We start from the raw sequence: 15,925 nt of genomic DNA, 5'->3' as shown, positions 1-15,925 counted from the left end.
GTGTAGCCAGATGAGGTGGGATCGTAACTAGAGGGACTGTTGTAATGATGTGATAATGTACTTTTGTATTGCCAATGTTTTATACCACAATAATTTGGTGATGGAATCCTAGAGAACCTGATTGAGTCCAGATATACTTCTAAACACTCGGTTTTCTTTAAGTGATCCTTAAATTCAAAAGAATATAAAATAGTACCGAATTGGCGAATAGAAATTACTTTTCTTCATGAAAATGCAGATTACGATATCGTAATACAGGAAGTATCCAGAGAGAAAACATAATTCTGTTAAAAATAGAACTGGAAAACAAACGTGGATATTTGATCGTCAAGTTTAAACTAATGGACATTGCTCTAAATTTGACTGCACCAAAGACGTCAAAGTAAAAGCTTTGTTTTTGTGCCAAGAAACGAACAAAAGACTCTCAGTGAAGAATGTGTTTATAAGTGAACACTGATGCCTCGTGATGGAGAACACGAGAACAGCAGACCACAAAGAACAGGTACGAGAGACAAACCCAGAGCCCAGACCTGTAGGAGCAGAGAGATGCTCACAGAGACTACATCACATCGGACACATTCTTACTGACTCTTATTGTGAAAGTATACGCACAACGCTGATAATGACTCTAAACATCTTTCCTGTCGTCTTCTTCAGTGATCACATGATAAATTAAAAGAGTTAGTGAGAAGTGTGTGAACCTTGTATGTTATGTGTATTTAATGTGTGCTTCTCTCTTAAAATGTACCTTCATGTGATACATTTGTATTATTGAGGATGGTTTTGATCACTCTGTGACTTTTTGAATTAATATGTCAAATGAAGAGGCTTTTGGGGTTAATACATTTATTATGAATTAATTAATTATCCAACATTCCTAAAAACGTAATAAAACACCAATTTGAAAAATAAATCAATTAAAAGCCATTCTGAAAATGTATTTGTGATTTGAATGTGCAAAGCAATAATACAATTTATTCCTGTGTAAAAATATGATTTTTTTTCCTTCTGATATAAAAATATAATATGGTTAATTTGACTTGCACACAGTACATCATTAACATACATTTATATTCAGACTCTTTCTGTGAAAACACTAAATAACTTCAATTTTGGCTCTGATGTATTGTTTGTTGTGCTGATCACTAATTATTTTTGCAAAGCACGGATAAAATGAATAAACGACAAGTAGAGCTGCTGCTAGTCCCAGTCCCAGTATTCCCAGTACCCAGTAGAGACCGATCCATCCTCTCAGACTGGTGTCACTGGTTCTCTCAGGTTCAGGTCGATCCTTCACTGCTGCAAAGAGACCCAACAAATCTGTTTATTAATGTAAAGAAAGAGGTTTATTTATCTGAATAAAGCTGCTGAATTAAACGTGTTAGTAAGTTTAACTTCATGAACCTACCAGTGACATTGAGGTGACATTCCTTAAAGTTCTTCCCATAACTTGTGTCCACTTGACACCAGTACAGCCCAGAGTCATTAGTCTGGAGTCTGGAGATGTGAAGTCTGAGTCGTCCTTCTCTGAGGACGTCTTTGTCCCACTGGACTCGTCCTGCAAAGCGTTTATCCTGGAAATTCTGGGATCTCCACACCTTCATGTAGCACAAACAGGACTAAGGGTGTCTGATCAGCTAACATCTCACAGGAGACATAGAGGGAGTTGGTGGAGTGGTCCGTGCTGGTGGGGAACATCCATTCCAGTGAGATGTTGTGGTTCTCCTCTGCATGATACCAGCTCTGTGTCACATTCACTACAAATGACCCTGCTGAGGAGACAGAGAAGGAGAGGAGGAGGTGACAAAGTGACAGCTTTAACATGGAGCCTTTAGACTCCATCTCCAGATGTTTCTGAGGAGTGTGTGCTGATGCTTCACAGCTGCTTTACAAACACTAAAGTGAACTGACCACAGACACAGGAGGTCAGGATGAAGATCACCAGGATGCTGCAGATCATCTCCTCCCTGTGAGAGGAGACAGAGGAGAAGAGGCTCCAACATCACATCATCATCACATCAACGATCCACAGTGTGTCTTCACATCCTGATGCTCTTTGTGTTCATCATCATGTTTGTTACAAACACACAAAGCTTTGATGCTGATGACAACCTCCCTGAGAACAATAACCACAAAGTAAAGCTGGTTCTCCTGAAGATGTTTCACTCGTAGTCAAATAAACTAAGTATAAACTGCAGCAAAATTCCAAACTTTCAAACATGAATCATCAATGGGCTTCATGGTTCAACAAAAAAAACTTTGTTAATCGTAAATATCTTGTGTAATATAATCATAACAACATTAAGTCATTCTCTCCTTACCTTGGACCTCTTGAGTCATGTGACCTGAAGCTCTTCAAGTAAACTTCTCAGTCAGTGAAGTTCATCACAATCAAACCATGAACCCAAACAGCATGAACTGCTGCAGGGCGGCACCAGTCAGGAAGAGGAACCAAAGAACATTTGCAAGCTAAATTTTCTGAATTTGGTTATCTAATCAGGGATATATTTGTATATGTGAGTTTCCACCTGCACATCAGCAGCAGGAACAAACCAGACTTACACTCACCTAAAGGATTATTAGGAACACCTGTTCTATTTCTCATTAATGCAATTATCTAATCAACCAATCACATGGCAGTTGCTTCAATGCATTTAGGGGTGTGGTCCTGGTGAAGACAATCTCCCGAACTCCAAAATGAAGGTCAGAATGGGACAGAAAGGTGATTTAAGCAGTTTTGAGCGTGGCCTGGTAGTTGGTGTCTGAGTATTTCACCATCTGCTCAGTTACTGGGATTTTCACACACAACCATTTCTAAGGTTTACAAAGAATGGTGTGAAAAGAGAACAACATCCAGTACGCAGCAGTCCTGTGGGAGAAAATGCCTTGTTGATGCTAGAGGTCAGAGGTCATGGGCCGACTGATTCAAGCTGATAGAAGAGCAACTTTGACTGAAATAACCACTCGTTACAACCGAGGTGAGCAGCAAAGCATTTGTGAAAACACAACACGCAAAACCTTGAGGCGGATGGGCTACAACAGCAGAAGACCCCACCGGGTACCACTCATCTCCACTGCAAATAGGAACAAGAGGCTACAATTTGCAAGAGCTCACCACAATTGGACAGTTGAAGACTGGACAAATGTTGAGTCTGGATTTCTGTTGAGACATTCAGATGGTAGAGTAAACAGAATGAGAACATGGATCCATCATGCCTTGTTACCACTGTGCAGGCTGGTGGTGGTGTAATGGTGTGAGGGATGTTTTATTGGCACACTTTAGGCCCCTTAGTGCCAATTGGGCATCGTTTAAATGCCACGGCCTACCTGAGCATTGTTTCTGACCATGTCCATCCCTTTATGGCCACCATGTACCATCCTCTGATGAATACTTCCAGCAGGATCATGCACCATGTCACAAAACTCAAATAATTTCTAATTGGTTTCTTGAACATGACAATGAGTTCACTGCACTAAAATGGCCCCCACAGTCACCAGATCTCAACCCAATAGAGCATCTTTGGGATGTGGTGGAACAGGAGCTTCGTGCCCTGGATGTTCATCGCACAAATCTCCATCAACTGCAAGATGCTATCCTATCAATATGGGCCACCATTTCTAAAGAATGCTTTCAGCACCTTATTGAATCAATGTTACGTAGAATTAAGGCAGTTCTGATGGCAAAAGGGGGTCAAACACAGTATTAGTATGGTGTTCCTAATAATCCTTTAGGTGAGTGTTGTCACGCCCGGCTATGCCGTGCTGGGTGTGCTCACTCCCTTCATGTGGAGAATATGGTTGGGCCGTCTCTCCCCTCCCAATCTGAAGGGGGAGCTGTGGAATCCTGGCCCATCTGACAGCAGCTGATGGGCGGGACTGTTTAAGAGGATCGCCTGCCAGTGCCGCTGGCTCTCTCTCTCTCTCTCTCTCTGGACCCCTCCCGACTCGACTCTACTCGGCTCTGGGCTGTGCGTCGCTGCTCGGTCGTCCAGGACGGCAGCAGCACTTTTGCTCTTCTTTGCTTTTCCTTTCAGGACGCCTAGGTTACACTTTGCAGATTCGCACTACACCTTTTGGTTTCTCATTTACTGATTACACACCTTTATTAATGAAAGTTATGATTTCGTCATAGGAAATGACGTTTTGAATAAACTATAATTTGATTGAACTAAACAACTGTGTGGTCTCCCCTATGTCACTGCTACTGCGAGCCAGGTAGTCGTGACATATGGGGGCTCGTCCGAACCGTTTAAGTCCTGAGTGGTAGACGAACCTACTATAATTCGCAGTTCTGTGTAGGCTTAGTTGCGTGGGTAGAGTTACGTCATTGGTTCACATTTTGATGAATAAAACGTACTGTCGATCAGCTGATAGTAGTAGTAGTATAATCAGCTGACATGCGTTGTTTGGTTATGGGGAGTTCCGCGTCGATTGTTTAGTTCACGAGTTGAAAGTTATTTTAGTACCGTGATCGCTAAAATTACTTGTTTGATAATGGCAAAAGTTGGGAGGATTTATGCAGATTAGAAAGATGTAACCACATATTGTTTACGGAGTTTGAAGGGCGAAGTGTGTTCGTAAGGAGACTTGTGTTGCAGGGTGGCACTAAACGGAGCCTGTTTTATCCCCATTTAGTGCGCTTCGGCGTTGTGGGTTTAGGTTGCGGGTCACTGAAGTCCGGACGAGGGCACCGCCGTGGAGCACCGGCTGAATTGACTTTTGTCGGGACAGTACGATTCCATCGGTATTGGTGAGTAAATTAGCCTTGTTCTTGGACTTAGTGTGAAGATAGGGGAATAGGTAGGGGGTAAATGTTTAGGGGGAAACTCCGGTGTTGTCCTGTAACATGAGCTTTCCGTTTCGCCCGATTTAATCCGTGTGGTTGTTTGGTAACCCGAAGAACGTCGGAGTTTTTGTTTGTTTGGCTAGATGTGTGGCTAGTAGAGTTAATGTATATAGACCATAGCCTGGTTGGATGGTTGATGGGTGACTTATCATTTAAGTGGAAATAATGAGTGCACTTGATACGTTTTTGGCTGCTCCTTCAGTGGCTTTGCTTGCGGCGTTGAACATTAAACAGTTGAATAGTGTGGCTAAGCATTATGAGATTGCTGTAACACTACCGAAGGGAGCTAAGAAGCAGGAGCTGCTTGACTTGGTTCGTGTGAGTTTGGTAAATAAGAACGTGCCACCTGACGAGAAAGGGCCAGAGCGCGGTGGTCAGGAAGCATCGGATTCAGACAGTGAGCTGGGTTCAGACAGTGAGCTTACTTTGAAAAAATCCAGCGTATTAACATTTGAACAGCAAGTAAAATTGTTAAATCTGAAACACGAATTGCAAGAAAAACGAGAGACGTTGAAATTGGAGCGAGAATTTGAAAGGAAAAAATTTGACAATGAATTAGCTCAAAGAAAGCTTGATAACGAATTGGACTGTATAAGAATAGAAGCTGCACAGAAAGACAAAGATCGTGAGTTGGAATGGGGAAAGCTTAAAAATTTAGAGCATGAACGGGAAATTGAGTGTACTAGGCTGCAACTAGCAGCCGAAGGCAAACTTGGGAAACCGCAGCAGTCAGGTTTGGGCGCTATGATCAAGTTCTTGCCTAAATTTAATGAGCAGGATCCAGATGTGTTTTTTTCGTTATTTGAGAATATTGCTACTGAGCAAAATTGGAGTGACGAGGATAAAATTGTACTGTTACAAACCACTTTAGTTGGCCGTGCTCAGAAGGCATTTGTGGCTTTACCGTCTTCTGAAAAGGGGGTCTATCAGTGCGTTAAGGCAGCAGTCTTAAAATGCTATGAGTTAATCCCTGAGGCTTATAGACAGCGCTTTCGATCATGGAAAAAATCGGACAAGCAAACTTACGCTGAATGGGCGAGGGAATTGACCAGTTTTTTTCAACGTTGGCTTACAGCTGAACAGGTGGACTCGTTTGAGGAGTTGTGTGATCTTATGATTTTAGAACAACTAAAGAACACTGTGCCTGATCGAATAGCCACTTATATTAGCGAACATAAAGTGAAAACAGCAACCGAGGCCGCGGTTCTTGCCGATAATTTTTCTCTCATTCACAAAACTCCAGTTCGTGATTTTAGTTTGCGTTCAAACACGAACTACAAAGAACGTCGCTATAGTCGGGTTAATACGGACGCATCCGTGTTTTCCACTTCACTGACACGTGGTAAACCATCAGATTTTGATCTTAAAACAGACTGTAATTACTGTTTTGGGAAAAATCATTGGAAAAAAAATTGTCCGGCGTTGTTGGAGCGTAACAAGGGGAAGGTTGAAGGAGGAAAAGTTGGCCTTTGCGCTTCTTCTGTTCCGGCGATACACTCAGAGAGGAAAACTAAGAAAGTCCCAGCAAAGACATTTGATCGTGCACAATGTACAGTATCAATTGAAAAAGGGTTGAGCAATGTACAAGGTGATGAGCTTGAATTTCCTGCATCTTGTATAACAGATTATGCACCATTTGTCACAGAGGGATTTGTGGCATTGGTTGGAGACTCGCATCGCGTTCCAGTGAAAATTCTGCGTGATACGGGTGCATCAGAAAGTTTCATCTGTAAATCTGTCTTGCCTTTCTCGTCTCAGTCTGATACAGGAAACTGTGTATTAATACGGGGAATTGGTCTCCAGTCGTTTCCAGTACCACTGCACAAAATTCAGTTATTTTCGGGTTTTGTGAGCGGGGAAGTAACTATTGCTGTTCGTCCTTCTTTACCTATTGAGGGAATTGATCTGATTGTGGGTAATAATTTTGCTCATGACTGTGTTTTTCCCGATCAAGTTTCACCATCTCCGGTGGTTAAGACCGGGCCTTTGTCAGTGGATGAGTCCGATAAGAGTCAAAGAGACTTTCCAGAGGTTTTTACGGCATGCGCTGTGACGCGCGCTATGGCAAATAAGCAGAATGCCAACTCGTCTGAGGTATCGAAGCACATGTCTGCTCATGTGTTTATCCCACAGTTACCAGTACCGTTGTCTCGATGGGACATTGCTGAGGCTCAAAAGAGCGATCAGAGCTTAGTGAAATATTTTGAGTTGACGTCAGATGACAAGTTAGATCGCTGTTATTTTGTGAAGGATGGATTGTTGCTAAGAAGGTGGTCACCTACTCCAGGTATTGATGGGGGAGATCAGATTTTGCAGGTGGTGATGCCTGAGAAGTTTCGGGAAGTGGCACTAAAAACAGCGCATGGGGAAACAGCAGGTCATTTTGGTGTAAAGAAAACATACCACCAGTTGTTGGGACATTGTTATTGGCCACGGATAAAGAGGGACGTTGCACGGTTTATACGAACGTGTCATGTCTGTCAAATGGCGGGTAAGCAAAATTCTGTCATTAAGCCTGCGCCTTTACAACCCATTGTGTCTGTTGGTAAGCCTTTTGAACATTTGATCATTGACTGTGTGGGCCCTTTACCCCAGTCAAAATCAGGATGTGTTTATCTGTTTACCATCATGTGCCAGGCGACACGATATCCTGCTGCTTATGCTTTGAGGAGCATTACTACAAGGGCTGTGGTGAAAGCATTGTCGCAATTTGTTTCAATATTTGGTCTTCCCAGAGTGATCCAAAGCGATCAGGGTTCAAATTTTACATCGAAAACATTTGCAGCAGCCTTAAAACAGCTGCATATCCAGCATAACTTGAGCAGTGCATACCACGCACAAAGTCAAGGAGTGTTGGAGAGGTTCCACGCCACCCTTAAGTCTCTATTACGGGCTTACTGCATAGAGATGAAACGCGACTGGGAGGAGGGTCTACCATGGCTAATGTTGGCGGCTAGAGCAGTGGTGCAAGAAAGCACAGGTTTTAGTCCCAACGAACTAGTATTTGGTCACAAGGTTCGTACCCCATTGTCTGTGTGGTCAAGTGATATGGAGTCATTTGAACCACCTAAGAGTTTGTCTAGTTATGTGTATGGTTTCCGACGCAGGTTGCTGTTAGCATGTAAAATGGCAACCGAAAATTTGACTGTCGCTCAAATAAAAATGAAGAGAAATTATGACTGTAAAACAGAAGCTCGTGTCTTTAGCCCAGGGGATCAGGTGGTGGCATTGTTGCCTATACCTGGGTCTCCTTTTGGTGCAAAGTATTCAGGGCCTTACAGTGTGGTTCGAAAAGTGTCAGAGACTAATTATGTGGTTGCTACGCCTGACCGTAGGCGGGCAACACAGTTATGTCATATCAATTTACTTAAGCCATACTATGCATCGGCACAGTCTCCTAGTGGTAAGAGAAAATCACCTGTGTTAGTTGTGTCAAGCACGTCTGTAGCCGATGCAGAGTTGGAGGATGATGTACAGGGCCCTGACTATTCTATGTTGCATGCTCGTCTCAATAATTCAGAGACGTTGGCCAAATTAGAGGGAAGTTTGGACCATTTGGATTTGCAGCAGCAAGCAGAATTGAAAGCGCTAATCTTTGAATTTTCTTGTCTGTTTGCAGATACTCCCACCTGCACAACTTTAATTGAGCATGACATAGACGTGGGTGATGCTAAGCCAATCCGTCAGAGGTTTTACCGAACTGGTCCTGATAAGCGTAAGAGTCTGGATGATAGTATCCAATATCTTCTTGAGAATGGCCTTGCGGTACAGTCCTACTCGAGCTGGGCTTCGCCCTGCTTATTAGTCAAAAAACCGGATCATACATACAGGTTTTGCACGGACTACAGAAAAGTAAATGGCGTGACAAAACCAGACTCTTACCCACTGCCTAGAATTGAAGATTGTGTTGACCAAGTCGGTGCAGCACGTTATGTGAGCAAGTTTGACTTGCTAAAAGGGTATTACCAGGTTCCACTTACTCCCAGGGCACAAGAGATCTCGGCCTTTATCACGTCGTCGGGACTCTATTCTTATACGAGAATGGCTTTTGGATTGCGCAACGCCCCCTTGTTAGTAATTTCAAAAGAGAGGCTCGTGTTCAAAAATTGGAAGCCTGGATGGGGACGTCTGGAAGAATTCAGCCAAACTACTTCTCTCGTTCTGGTAGATTTATTCATCAGATCACAGGTCAAGTATAAGCGCTGCATTTGCAAAGGCAGGAGCAATCCTACCGGCCCGCAGGCCGGAAGAACACAGTAACTAACATCAGCAAGAACATAATGTTTTATAACCCAAAAGACAACGAAAAGATTTCTATTGGCCCTAAGCTGGCGTAGGGGATGAACATTCTCCCCCCGCCTCTAAGGATCCGGTCACATCCAATGTCCAGACCACCTTGCCTAACGTAAACAATGAAAAAAGTATGAGTGTTGTATGAAGTGTGGTGTGGCCCTCCCGCCTTATCTTACACATCTGCTGCTAGTTGACCCGCTGACCTTAATTCCTAAATCAGAACAGAAACCGATCCCCTTATCAATACACACAGAGAAACCTCTGTTTGTCCGTGCGGGTCCCGACTCTTAAATCAAGTCCAGACAGGAACCCCCATCCTGCCAGACTATCTCTGACTTGAATTCTTCAGCAGGACAGGGCAACAATTTCTAACTCAGCACTAAGAAAAAAGCTTTTGATTATCACCCTCCAGTTTCCAGCGGCTCATGAATCGAGTCGTTGGGGGACTGGAGGGATGTGCGGTGTATATTGATGATGTTGTCTGTTATTCGGACACCTGGACAGTCCACCTTGCCCGCATACGTTCATTATTTGAGCGTTTGGCGGCTGCAAACCTCACTGTGAACTTAGCAAAGTGCGAGTTCGCCCAAGCTACAGTGGTGTATCTGGGGAAGGTGGTGGGACAGGGGAACGTTCGGCCAGTGAGAGCAAAGGTCCTGGCCATTGACAAATTTTCACGGCCTGTCACTAAGAAAGAATTAATGCGCTTTCTAGGGATGATAGGGTATTACAGGAGTTTTTGCTGTAATTTTTCATCTGTTGTTGCCCCACTAACTAACCTACTGAAGGGTTCAGTTAAATTTGATTGGACTAATGAGTGCCAACGTGCATTCGAAAACGCCAAGTCTCTCCTGAGTTCTGCACCTGTCCTGGCTGCTCCTAGGCTGGAGGAGCCCTTCCAGCTTCAAGTAGATGCCAGCCAGGTAGGGGCAGGTGCCGTCCTCCTTCAAAAGGATGACAATGGAATAGATAGACCAGTTTCCTATTTTTCTCGGAAATTTAATTGTCACCAATTGAACTATTCTACTATCGAAAAGGAGGCCCTGGCCCTCATTTGGGCACTCCAACATTTTGATGTTTATGTTGGTGGTGGGCTACACCCTGTGGTGGTCTTTTCTGATCACAATCCTCTTACTTTCCTGTCTTCTCTTCAGAACACTAACCAGCGCCTCATGCGCTGGGCTCTTTTTCTACAGCCGTATAACTTGTCTGTTAGGCACATCAAGGGATCCGAGAACGTCATGGCGGATGCCTTGTCGCGGGCTCTTTATGACTAAGTGGTGTCTATCCCCTCTCCGGTCTGTTTTTTTTTCTCTCCTGTCTCCCAACTTTCCATTCTTAAATTGCTATCCAGGCGCCAGGATTTGCTGGGTGGAAGGGTGGGGGGGGGGGGTATATTGGGTGGGCTGAGAGGGGGGGAATGATTTTGGAAATTTATAGTTGTGGCTGTTGTATTAAGAGATAATAAAGAGTTTGGTTTAGTCTAACCTTAGGATCTCTGGGTAAGTAGTTAAACGGGTAAGGGGGTGTAGTCACTTATAGTTTTTGGGGTTTAGGTTTAGTTCTCAGTATTGACTAGGGGGTAATGAGTAGAATGTAGTTCTACAGAGTCCCATATGGGTCTCTGTTTTGTGGGGGGAGTGATGTCACGCCCGGCTATGCCGTGCTGGGTGTGCTCACTCCCTTCATGTAGAGAATATGGTTGGGCCGTCTCTCCCCTCCCAATCTGAAGGGGGAGCTGTGGAATCCTGGCCCATCTGACAGCAGCTGATGGGCGGGACTGTTTAAGAGGATCGCCTGCCAGTGCCGCTGGCTCTCTCTCTCTCTCTCTCTCTGGACCCCTCCCGACTCGACTCTACTCGGCTCTGGGCTGTGCGTCGCTGCTCGGTCGTCCAGGACGGCAGCAGCACTTTTGCTCTTCTTTGCTTTTCCTTTCAGGACGCCTAGGTTACACTTTGCAGATTCGCACTACACCTTTTGGTTTCTCATTTACTGATTACACACCTTTACTAATGAAAGTTATGATTTCGTCATAGGAAATGACGTTTTGAATAAACTATAATTTGATTGAACTAAACAACTGTGTGGTCTCCCCTATGTCACTGCTACTGCGAGCCAGGTAGTCGTGACAGTGTACACATATTTTGGTCTTTTTTTTTGTCATGAATCTGGTTAGGAAGTGCGCTGTCCTATGTGGCCCCTGGTAGCGCTGATGAAAAATTGTGGCCCCCTCATTTACGTTGCCCATAGCTGATCCCGATGCCCACAGACAATCTTTTTCAATGAAAACATCTTGAGATCAACAATTAAAAGAGACAAATGATGATAGTATGGCAAATGTTTTGGATACATTGCAAATTAGGACAGAATTGTAGTACAGATGTTTTAATGGATAATAATATACAAGCAAACAAGATGGAGAATTAACAAGTTAAATAATACATTCAAATCAAACATGCAGATCCAGCAGCAGAAGTAATATGCAGAGATGTTTTTTTTCACATCAGTTTGGGTGACTAGTGTGAATCGTGCAGATATGAAGACTTTATTTTTTTAGGGGGGGGGGGGGGGGGGGCTTATAAAGTGAACTAGGTTCCCAATAACAACTATAAAATGGTCAGTTTTCTTTTTTTTTAAGGTGCACTGTGCCGACTGAGACATGTGGATTGTGATTGGCAGGCAGGAAGAGGTCATGACTGGCGATTTGTGCTTTGTTCTTTCAGAATGAACACCTTCTAGGAAGAATAATAATACTATGAAACTGGGGGGGAACAGTACCATTAAACCTGAGTGATGCGATAGCTGGTGAGGTCACACCCGGACTTGCTGATCCCTTTTCTTCTTATAATGTCCGTTGTCTTCCAGTAGTCCAGCAAGTTTTCACAGATGTACAGATCCAGAGAGTTTGATTCCGAGGCTGCCGTCCCTCCCCAGGCCCCAAAGGGACTCGCAGAAGTAAACTCTCAGACTTGGTGGTAGGTGCAGTCTTTCCCGGACCGGTCCCAATAAAAGGCACCAGGATGTATCTTACAGCTCGGGATACTGGTGTCTGCAGGACTTCAGTGATGCTTAGTCCACAGCGACATCATGAGCTCGTGGACCCCTTTGTAGCTAAGGCAGCGGTTTCGTTGCTTCCGTTGAGGTGACCCACGAGGTAGTAGAGTTGTTGCACTATGAAGCAGAGAAGGAGGCCAAGCACCGTTGCGATTAACAAAATGCTGCACACAAGGATCATCAAGTGGTTCCGTCCCACCGGCTCCGAGGTCAGGTTCACGGGGGGGGGGGTCGGCCTCTGCAGAGAGACCAAACAGATGCAGGTCAGCGTCCAGATGTTCTCTGTAGTCGACTGCTAATCCGTGCTGGAGCCTTTTGTTGGATGATAAAATTTGGAAAGTGACATCGCCTCCAGAGGTCTTTAACTTCTGCAGATACAGCAGCAAGTCGGACGTGTGGTCCTACGGTGAGGACACCGACGTCCAGGAGCACCGACGTAGAGACCTACCTAAAGACCCAGACGCTCTGGAGGGCGACACCCCTCGCCCAAACTGACCAATCGGCTGCTTCCACTGCCCCAGACCGGCCGACCCTCAGGGTGCTGCCGCAGCGACCCGTTTGGGTCCACAACACAGCGTGAAGGTACCTGCACCCATCAGAGGGAGGGACCAACCACGCCAGCTGCAGTCCCATTTGTTCCTCCAGTGAAGACTCCAGGAGTCCTGAATCTGCTGTCCAGACGTGTCCTCTGAGCGGGGACCAGAAGGCCACATCTCCACTAACAGGTTCAACGGGCTGTGAGTGCCCCCTAGAGGAGAACGAGTCTTCTGCAGTTTACTCATTAGATGAAACAATATGAAACGCTGTCATCACATCGAGTGTCTGTGGAATGAGAGAAGAGTCTCCCACAGTTCATTCTTAACACGACTAATGATTCAAATGCAGAAATATTAAATGTTCTAGAGATCTTTCAATTATTTTGATGAAAACCGAGAACAATTAAGAGACAATGATGGTATGGCAAATTTATTTCATACATTGCAAATTCAAAGACCAACAAATAAATGCACAAAATTTCAAGACAGAATTGAAGTACAGATGTTTTAATGCATATTAATACGTACTTCCATACGTGCAAAATTTGAGTGTCATCAAACCAGTTGGCGCTGAAGACATTAAGGCAGGTCACTTCCGGACTGGCTGAGGTTCAACAGTCCCTTTTCTTCACTGTGTTTTCATCATTAGTCCTGCGAGGTTTCACAGATTTAAAATCCAGAGCCACATGGTTGGTGGTTTGAATCCCAGCTTTGCATAAAAGTATTGCATACATTGAAAATTGAAAGACCAACAAATAAATGCACAAAATTAAGACAGAATTGAAGTACTTTACAAGTAATTTATGTTTTAATGCATATTAATACGTAAGCAAGCAAGCTGGAGCAATACGTTAATACATTCAAATAAAACATTGCAATTTCAGCTTTAAAGGCAGAAAGCAGCAGAAATAAAGTTACCTTTGGCTTCCATTAATGCAAAATTTGAGTGTCATCAAACCAGTTGGCGCCGAATACATTAAGGCCTCATAAAGTCTTCACTGTGTTAAGGGTCCCAAAATAGAACAATAAAATGGTCAGCTTCCTTCTTTAAAAGTTACACTGCGCCGACTGAGACGTGGATTGTGATTGGCAGGAAGAGGTCACGACTCTTAGGCGATATTGCTTTGTTCTTTCAGAATACTATGAAACCCTGAGGGGGGGGAGGGGGGGGGGGAAACAGTACCAACATTAAACCTGAGTGATGTGATAGCTGGTGGGGTCACACCCTGGCTGGCTGGCTGAGGTTCTACAGTCCCTTTTCTTCACTATTCATCACTAGTCCAGTTAGGTTTCAGATTTAAAATCCAAAGAGAGCCACAAGGTTGGTGGTTTGAACCCCGGCTGCTCCATGTGCCATGTTGAAGTGTCCCTGAGCAAGACCCCTGACCCCTATTTGATCCCCATGGCAAAATGTGACACATGGGTTAAAATGCAATGTAAGTCACTTTGGATAAAAGCGTGAGATAAATGACTTAATGTAATGTAATTCCGTTGAACACATGGCTCAGCAGAGCAGAAGTAAACTCTCTCGGCTCAGAGTGTGAGGATGGAGTGCATGGAAGTAAAGTAAAAGCCCCGTTATTATTGGACACGGCTACAATCCGAAGCCCAAGGTGTTTTGGGTGCTCGCTCCTTTAGCTTAACGCACGCTCCTGATGTTGAATCTAGAATCGATTGCTCTTCCTTAGTGTCCCGAATTTTTTGGGCTGAATATTGTAACCAACCAAGTTTGTTTTTTTAGGTTGAATTTTTTTTCAGTGTTTTAATGTTGAAAAACATTCAGGTACATAATTTAAATGCATAAATATTCAGTGCTATAAATTCAATCACCTTTTTATTTCAACCCCCGACGACACAGATTTACTTCCATAGGAGTGCTCGTCTACCATAACACTGCATGTCAAAACTTGGGAGGAGCTACACACACACACACATGTGTCAAACTCAAGGCCCGCGGGCCACATCTGGCACATGAATGAATTATCTTTGGTCCGCATGATCAAATCTATTTAGTATTAGAGCTGCCGGTATATCTCATGCATCACTACAATACTACAAATCCCACAATGCACTCTCCGTGTACCGCCGTGCACTCGCGGGCCTCACAGTCTGTATTACGTACCACTAGTGTCAACTTTCAACTGTCCCTCTTCCCAAAAAATGCCTAAACGGTCCGTGTAGCTTTTGATCGTCCCCTTTACCACAAAAACCATAAACGAAAACACTCTTGTTTTTCATTTTTAAACAATAACGAGTAAACGGAAGTGGGAAACCCGACTGACACATTTTTACTCCATTAATCCCTTTTGTGGTTTTATCCCATTGAACGAAAATACGAAGCGTAGCCGCCAAACTGGAAATACGTAGATTTTCCCAGTAAGAATCAACTCAATGGAACGTGTGTATGCTACAAATACGTCTGTGATTCCAGCGGTTACCATGGTAACATGAGGAGAAAAGTTCATTGATAGATATAAATATATAATGCTTGTCCGATGGGATGTGTTTGCAGTAGTAGCTGCTCTTGGCTCTGATGTGTATGTCCTACACATTGTGTTCCTTCGGCGAGCGCTGAGAGACACGTTAGTTCAATGAGATGCAGAGTGAACGGGTTCGCACCTGAAATGAGTTTGACCCCCCCTGATCTACACCATCAGCAGCACACATTCACCTCATTGGACGATTCACACAGTGGGCACAGCTACAGTTCTGGACATTAATGTGCAAATGGGGGTAACCTTGGAGGATATTAGAGGCTTCTTTGGCAACACCAACACGAGGTAGCAAGAAAAATTTAGAAAATGAGCAGCACCGTGAGGACCGAACCAACGACCACGACTGCTCGGCTCCGAGGTCCCACCGGCCCTGAGGCCAGGTTCACGGGGGGGGGGTCGGCCTCTGCAGAGAGACCAAACAGATGCAGGTCAGCGTCCAGATGTTCTCTGTAGTCGACTGCTAATCTGTGCTGGAGCCATTTGTTGGATGTTAAAATTAACAATTAACATTTTTAACAGGTGAGGCTGCCTTTTCTGCTCAATAGTCATCCCATAAATTGAATATGTTCTTGTATATGTTCAAGTATGCTTAGATTGGTTGGTTTGTTTGCTTGTGAGTTACGGCAACACCATGGGCCCCTGTGGTTATTTACAAAGGACCAGCATGCACTGGGGTGACGATGTCTCTGTTGCTGATAAAT

At 44.2% G+C, this 15,925-nt stretch overlaps 1 long non-coding RNA gene across 1 annotated transcript; it reads right to left on the bottom strand.

Moving 5' to 3' along the window:
* Nucleotides 1–809: 809 nt before the first annotated feature.
* Nucleotides 810–2,553, bottom strand: LOC119223085 (uncharacterized). Its single transcript, XR_009955856.1, has 4 exons — nucleotides 2,322–2,553; nucleotides 1,912–1,967; nucleotides 1,409–1,772; nucleotides 810–1,299 (listed from the first exon to the last, which is right to left on the bottom strand). It is a non-coding gene; the product is annotated as an uncharacterized LOC119223085 (long non-coding RNA).
* Nucleotides 2,554–15,925: the final 13,372 nt, after the last annotated feature.

Source organism: Pungitius pungitius, chromosome 1 (assembly GCF_949316345.1).
Source record: "Pungitius pungitius chromosome 1, fPunPun2.1, whole genome shotgun sequence".
NCBI lineage: Eukaryota > Metazoa > Chordata > Actinopteri > Perciformes > Gasterosteidae > Pungitius > Pungitius pungitius.
Note: the sequence above shows the minus strand (reverse complement) of the source record. Positions and strands in the feature narration are given on the sequence as shown.